This window comes from Acanthochromis polyacanthus, chromosome 4 (genome assembly GCF_021347895.1).
Source record: "Acanthochromis polyacanthus isolate Apoly-LR-REF ecotype Palm Island chromosome 4, KAUST_Apoly_ChrSc, whole genome shotgun sequence".
Classification (NCBI taxonomy): domain Eukaryota; kingdom Metazoa; phylum Chordata; class Actinopteri; family Pomacentridae; genus Acanthochromis; species Acanthochromis polyacanthus.
The window spans coordinates 10631100-10639584 of NC_067116.1; positions in this window are offsets into that span (position 1 = coordinate 10631100).

The window sequence follows — 8485 nt, forward strand, 5'->3', positions numbered from 1 at the left end:
AGATTTTAACAAAATGCTCTTAAAATACACCAGAATGCAGGAAATAGGATCAATAACTTTCAAAATTTTCTGGGGGAGGGCCACTAGGCCCCCCGTCAGCATCCAGCATAAACCAAATCCCACTCTAAGGTCTGGTCACAAGTTGGCAGCCCTGAATTATTGTGTTGTGAGCAAAAGTCATGGCCACCATGGCCTAAAACATTTACACAGTAAAGTATCTCTGAATAAATATATATCTGTCCAAAAAGTGGAAAAGCAATTTCTCAGTTTATGTTAGCTGTTTGTGAAACTAAACATTCGCTCACATCCTGTGCATCTCCTGGGGTGATGCCCCTGACCAGAAGAGCTCAGGAAAGGCCTGAAAAAACAAATCACTGACTTGAACAAGTTAGGGAGGTAAAATAGCGTTACTTTTAACCCGACAACTAAATAAGGAAAGCATGGTTTTACCTGGACTGCACAGTGACGTAGTAGTTAGCAATTTCACCGTGCAGCTAGAAGATCCCTGGTTCACGTCCTGGCTTTCCCAGGATCTTTCTGCATGGAGTTTGCATGTTCTCCCTGTGCATTCATCCGGGTTGTCCAGCTTCCTTACACAGTCCGAAAGTATGCTGAGGTTAATTTATTATTTTATATTGCCCGAAGGTGTGAATGCATGTGATTTTTTGTGTATGTAGCCCTGCGACAGACAGGCCACCTGTCCAGTCTGTCAAGTGAGATGCAGATGTTGAGGTCTCAGAGAGCACTCAGGCCCACTTAGGCCTTAAGGTAACAAAGGTTTTGAAGCAGACAAATAAAGATCTAACAAAGAAACATGTTAACCATATGATTATGCTTGCTAAGAAATACATATATTCTAGTGTTGATTTGAATAAAGTGATGATTCAGCTGATTTATTATGTTTAGACTAAGAAGAATGATTTAAAGAGTGATTCTGTGTAAAGTAATCCCTGTTCAAGCTCTGTGTGTGTGCAGGCCTTGAGAAAGCAGAAGTGCAGAAGCAGCAGTCACCATGACACAGCAACCTCCTCAGAAAAAGGGGAAGTTTGGGGAAACCCAGGAGGGCCTGTTGAAATGTGTGTGTGTTAACAACAGAATGTGGATGCTGTGTATTTGCTGCAAAAACATGACTTCTGTATTACTGATGTATGTGATAACAAGTGATTGCAAGAGTTAGAAAGTGTCAAGGGGCGTACCTAGTTAGAGATGTGTGTAGGAGAGAGAGTATAAAGGAGCAGTGCTACAAGCACTGAACGGGAGTCGTTCGCCGGAGCTGCAAAGGGGAACTTGGCCGGAGTTCTGAAGATTCTTCACCGCATCTATTACCCTAGAGACGCGAAGACAACGCAGGACTTAGGCTCCAGAGATCGCTGAGATCATCGTTAGAAGCAAAGTCTTTTTCTGACTTTGATCAATACGTGAGGACCACACTCTGCCAGACGGAGAGTCCTAAGAGGTTTGCTGTTATCCAGACGAGACCAACAGAGGGAAGAACCGACTACATCCAGAGAGGCGAAGGAGGCAACAGCACAGGTCTGTTCCCTTCCCCGGGGCTGGGAGACCCAGTGACCCACTACAGCCTGGAAAGACAAGGGTTCTCCACCACCACCATCCAACAGAAGAAGACAGCTGAGGCGTAAGCACTAACGTTCCAGCTGCCTCCAGAGATAACTGCCAGACCACGATTGGCTTACGGGACTCCTCCGCTCCTCCTGCTGAGGGAAGAAATCTTTTTGTCCGCTAAGAAGACATCATACTGAGTCTACTGGATAACTGAGGAATTCTCCCAGACGCAAGTCAAGACTGGGTGATACAGTAGTGGCCACGCTGCTCGCTCTCTCTCCTAAATTTACTAATTAGAGAAGATTGTCAGGTACGCTCAATTTAGTTACTTTAGTATAATTTTTAGTAATCAGGAATAATTAATTGTTCAATCATGAATTGATGCTGTGCCCCTGCTAATTCTGCTTAATAAAACGCTATATTGCATTCAAAGAGAAGCCTAATGAAATTATTATGAACCACTAATTCTGCATAGTGGTAAAAAGTTAAGCTGATTGTGTGCATTAAATCTAATGGTTCTTAAAGGTTACTTAGTCCAATTTGAGAGTGTTTAAACATTACCCCTGAGGTTAGTTTCTTCCAAACCTCTAAAACCAACCTAGGAATAGCACCAAGTGCATGCAGTCCTTAGAGGGAAGCTGCCGCTAACAAACGTGATTGATAAATCGATTCTACTACTTAGAAGGGCTGCTTAGTGAGAGAGCATTTATCAGATAAGAGGGGTGAGACGTTTGAATGTAAGGCAGTCAGAACCTAGGCGAGTGTCCCTCGACTCCAGCTTAATTATTCTGCTGAATCCTGTTAGGTGAAATTCTAATAGGCAGATAGAATCTAACCCTTTAAATGGAGAGCTGGACCAGACTTAACCTGAGGTAAGGGTTAAAGAAGGCTAGACTGACGGACAAGTCCTATCCAGCCTATCCTATCTATACACCACATGCGCCCAGTGAGCCCGATCTCACGAGGATTCGTGAAACTGTCACGTAAGTTTTAGTTTCGGTTTCGTGCGCACCAACACGATTTCGTCATGTTTTTCGTGCCGCTCACCACGAAATGCGCACCAATGTATTTTAAACGGCGGACTTTTCGTGCCACTCAGAACGTATTTCAAAAGAATGTGTATATTATATTTTTAATGTAAAACCGTGGCGAATCCAACGCTATATTTTGCATGACATCGTTCCTAAACATAACCCTAACCATAACCATAACCATAACCTAACCATAAGCCGGTGGTACACTTACCAATTTGCATAGGAATTTCAAGAATGTCCGGCGGCCGGCGGCCGCAAACGCGATCACACAAGCAGTATACGCCGATGGACAGCTTAGATCGTCATGAATCCCCCGGTATAAACCACTTTCAGATGTGATTACCACAGCGAAAAACATTTCGTGGTGAGCGGCACGAAAAACATGACGAAATCGTGTTGGTGCGCACGAAACCGAAACTAAAACTTACGTGACAGTTTCACGAATCCCCGTGAGACCGGGTTGGCCCAGTGGTGTATAAATAACGGATAAGTGGTTTTTACCATGCTGACATGTTTCAAACAGAATGAGTCTTTGAGTTTGTCAGCACCAGGGGATGTCTGGTCTCTCCCACTGCGGCTGTCTTCTGCAGTCTTCTTCAAAGCGTCATCTGGCTTGTGATGACTGATCTGACAGATCTGTCAGAACCTGTCAGACCGGCCATGCCCCCTGCCATCCGGTGGTCTCTGGAGGATGGAATCCCAGGTATGCGAGAGGGTGTAGGTCTCCTCATCCCAGTTCATGGAACTGCTAGGACAAGGACACGTCACTACACATAGGATGACGCTCTGAAGAAGACTGCAGATGCAGTTGAAACATGTCAGCACTGTAAAACCATATTTGTCTGATTTAGTTGTCGGTTTAAAAGTAACGTTATTCTATAATATGAAATGAAAAAATGAACATAATCCAACTAAGTCAGGAACCTTACTTAGAGCCTTTTCAAAATGGCTATAGACCCCAATATCGTCTTTGCAAACATCCATCCATCCATTCTCTGTACACCGCTTTATCCTCACTACGGTTGCGGGGGGTGCTGGAGCCTATCCCAGCTGACTCGGGCGAAGGCAGGGGACACCCTGGACAAGTCACCAGTCTGTCTCAGGGCTACATATGGGAAAAGCCAGCGTGTCGTCATTTGTTATGGTCACGTGGTACGAGACCGCTGCTGGTTGGCAAGAACCAGCAGTAACATAACGGCTTGCTATGAGAACGATATCGGGTTTGAAACAAATACGTAAAGTTATCGCTTTTCATGAATGAAATTGCACATGTATTTACCACAATGGTAATATCATGTGTAGTTGTTAGTCGTACGAAGCGTTCCTTCGTGTGAAGCGATCTCTACACTTTCAGTTTGGTTCAGTATTGTCATGTGTTACTGATCGCTTTTTAGGCGATGAAAGTATACTAAAGTCGAATGAAGCATATTCAATAACATCTTAAGCCAGAAGCCTCATATTTGTAACCATATTTGTTTCTGTATGCGTCTAGCGATCGTTTTTTAGAATTGTCCTTTAGATCACCAGTGCTGTGGGTCTGTTACTGTTACATAGAAGCCATACTACAGATAAAAAATACAGCAACTTCTTGACGTTTCTTTGACATCTTGTTGAAGATTAACAGAAGATATATTATTTATAATTCATAATTATACATTTTTGGGTGGGTGAACTGCCCAGGGGTGTCGATCAAGTAAAAATAAATGTCGGTGAAGGAAATGTCCGGCCACAATGAAGGATCGTCAACCCACCCAGTCTTCAAATTGTAGGGATCTGGCAAGGTTTTACTGTTTCCCTGATATCTCAGCTTACTCACGTATCTTTGTCAGGCCTCAGGTGATAAGGATTGAGCATAATCGGACAATTTCACAGAAGTATAGTTCACATTGTTATTGTCAGCCATTGTTCCTCTGGTTCCTCTTGCCAACCAGCGCGGTAATCACGTGGCTTTGTGACGTCACTGTTTGTAAACACTGGGGTCTCCCATACAGACAAACAAACACTCTCACATTCACACCTACGGGCAATTTAGAGTAACCAATTAACCTCAGCATATTTTTGGACTGTGGGAGGAAGCCAGACTACCTGGAGAAAACCCACGCATGCACAGGGAGAACATGCAAACTCCATGTAGAAAGATCCTAGGCCCACCCCGGGATTTGAACTGGGGATCTTCTTGCTGCAAGGCAAAAGTGCTAACCACTCGGCCACTTTGCAGCCCCGCATCATATTTCAATATGGGGAAAAAACAAACTGGATATTAGCATTGATATGGAATGGATAATGTGTTAGGAATGAAAAGATGCCACTTCTCCTTCAGCAGGGTCTTCAGTTCTGAGGTCACCCAGGGTTTGCTGTTAGAGAAGCACCGTACTTTCCTGGTCTGTATGATATTCTCAGCACAGAAGTTAATGTATTCAGTAATAGTGTCTGTCAGTGTGTCGATATCCTCTCCATGTGGGCCACACAGCACATCCCAGTCTGTAGTCTCAAAGCAGTCCTGCAGCTGATTTGAGCACCTCAGAAGCCTCGTCAGACCACTTCTTCACATACCTTATGGGGGGTTGTTTCTTCACCCTTGGTATGTAAATGGGCTGCAGTCTCACCAGGTTGTGATCTGAGCAGCCCAGCAGAGGGAGGGGTGAGGAGCTGTATGCATCTTTGATGTTAGCATACAGTAGGTCCAAAGTTTTACTGTTTCTAGTCTGGCACATCACGTACGTGTGAAAGTGGGGAGAGTGGCAGAGAGCGATGCATGATTGAAGTCTCCTGAGATGATAATAAGAGCAGCTGGGACACTTCACTGTGGATGAGTTCACCGGCTGTAGCAGCATCAGCAGATGGTGGGATGTACACAGTAACAGCTATTACGTGTGAAAACGCTCGGGGCAGATAGAACGGATGCAGACTGACCGCCAGTAATTCAACATCCTTAGTGCACAGACACTGTTTAACGCTAATGTGTCCAGAATTACACCACCTCTCGTTCACATACATCGCCAGACCCCCTCCCTTTCTCTTACCGCTCTTCTTCTTCTTCTTCTCGTCTAGGTCCGCTCTGACGAGTTTAAAGCCATCCAGAGTTAGGATTGAGTCTGGAGTCCATTCATTCAGCCATGTCTTGGTGAAAATCAATAGGCTGCTCTTCCTCTATTCCCACAGCTCCTTGGTCAGCCCCACCAACTCATCCATCTTATTCAGGAGAGACCGTACATTTCCCATTATGAAGGACAGAACGGACGGCTTGTAGTGTCTCCTCTTCTCCCGCTTCTCCCGCTTTTTTGCTCCTGCCCTGCATCCCCTCCTTCTTCTCCGTAGCTCCGCTGGGATGTCTGGTCTCTCCCACTGCGGCTGTCTTGCCTGGCTCAGCGCCAACAACTGGTCGCGACTGTAAACAATGGCTCCGTGTTTGAATGGTTCGCCAGCTGAGAAACTTGAGAGTTCCAAAAAAAAAAGATTAGAAAAAGTAGCGGAAGCGCAATCTGTACATCCATTCCTGCGCTGTTCAAATGCAATCCACCCAACTGAAGAATAGAATAGAAAGAAAGTGAAAAACTACAAGAAATATCTAAAAACACCTAGAGTTAACAGGAGCTGCTGTAACTGGCTGCCGCTGACACGGCGCCATCTTGAAAAAAAAAAACAGAGGTCACTAGAGGTCAGAAGCTGTGAGACTAAGTAAATTTTGCTACTAAACCAGCTGTTAAAAATAATGCTTTTATTTTTATGCAGTATATCCCCATTATTCCAGAGATAATACCTATGTGGAGAGAAATTGTGCTTGTAAGCCATTTTCCATGACAACAAAACCTGTTAGTGATAATTGGATAGTTTTAGGGGTATCTTGTTTATTTGGTAGCTGCAAACCAACAAAAACGGGAGTCCTCCAATTTGATTGAATACAAACTTAAGAATAAAGTTATATAAAGATGACGAGAAGTACAGGGAATATTGGACGCGCATCGCGAGGTGCATTTCCTTGAAAACGACCGATTCGTGGATTATATACCGACTTCAGGACATATTTTGGACAAAATAGTTTACTGACTTGTGTCGTCTGGATGTCCAAGGTTGGATTATGGCTGTTTTTTGTGGAATATTTTCATCTGTGTGTAATAATGAACCCGGAAATGTGAGTCGCGCTGTGTACGTTGAAGCCGTGTATAGAGAACGGATGGATGGATATTCGTTGTTTGTCGGACAAATGTGTTTATGTTACCCACTGTGGTAATCACATCTGAAAGTGGTTTATACCGGCGGATTCATGAGAATCTAAGCTTTCCATCGGCGTATAGTGTTTGTATAATCGCGTTTGCAGCCTTCGGACATTCTTTAAATTCCTATGCAAATTAGTAAGTATACCGCCAGCGGGACACTGGAGCTTAACGGGTAGAAATGGGGCCAAAAGATCGGCAAAATCTTTATAAAATTCTGAAACAATACCATCAACTCCAGGTGACTTATTACTCTTAAGTTGCATCATTGAATCCATTACTTCTTGTTGTGCAAGAGGGGTATCACACATCAACCGCTCTTCCTCCGTTATAGAGTTTGTAAAATCAACACATTGAAACAGTCTATCCATTGTATCTTTGTCAAACTTGGTTTTATAAAGTGAGGAAAAGAAGCTATAACAAAACTCAGAAATACTACTCTTACTTTCAGTCACAACTCCATCAATATTCATTTGAGACATGGCATTGTACTTAGCATGAGTTTTTTCCAGTTTAAAGAAATAGGAAGTAATTTGTTCACCGTGTTCAAGCCACTTCAGTCTCGATCTAACAAAAGCACCCTCTGCTTTAACCTTATATATATATCATCTAAAGTGTTTTGAAGTTCAATTCATTTTATTTTTTCATCATGTGAAAGATTTTCTGGTGCAATGCGAGCCAAAGACATATCTATGATTACTTTCTCCTCATTTTTATGTCTAGATTTGGCTAACTCACTTCCATATCTTCTTAAAAATCCACCAATTTCAAATTTAAGGAGTTCCCAAATTTTTCCATAATTTTCTTCCTTCAGAGCATTTAACCAATGAAACTGAAAATTCTACTAAGTTCATGTTTGACATTGTCATGCCTCAATAAAGAGCTATTCATCTTCCAATAAGAGAATTGCTTAGTGTCAACCATTCCTGTGTATTTATACAGTGAAGGCCACTGGAATTCCAGATGAAACTCAGATAAGCCAGAACTCTCTCCCAACAGGAAGATTGGGACATATGTATTTCTGTGTGTTTTCATCCACAGGAAGAGGGAGTCCCTGCTGAACATTTAAACACCAGGAATAACTTTTTCTTTTTGAAAGACAATGACTTTCACTTTTATGCTATGGATGCTTTGTTTAATGAACTTTCATGCTAAAATCCCTTCCCAGCTTTAAGAGACACTCAGCCGGAGACATCTCCACATTCCACCAGATCAGATAACAGTCATAAAACTTTATGGCTGAAGGCTGGAGCACAGGGAGACTGGAACTGAACTGAGACAAAGAACCTTTTCAAATTCATATTTCTGATGTGTATTTTGAATTTTCAGGTTTATCAAAGTGACAGAAAACCGTTCACTTTAAAGATATCCGAAATTGAGCATTCTATGTCTTAGAGAACCAGAATTATTGATTTTTGAGGTTTTTCCTCTCTCTATTTAAATTTCAAGTCATTCTGAAGAAGAACTTTGTGAGTCAACATGAAATTCACGTCAATGTTGCCTTCCTGATTTTCCTGCTCTTCAAATGCTGTTTCTGAGCTCAAATTGACATTTTGCTCAAATATGTTGTCCCTGCAATTCGTTACATCCAGAACACCTAAAACATCATTTTCCTTCATATTTATCACAGTTCAAGTCATTCTGAGGAAGAAATTTGTTTGTCAACATGAACTT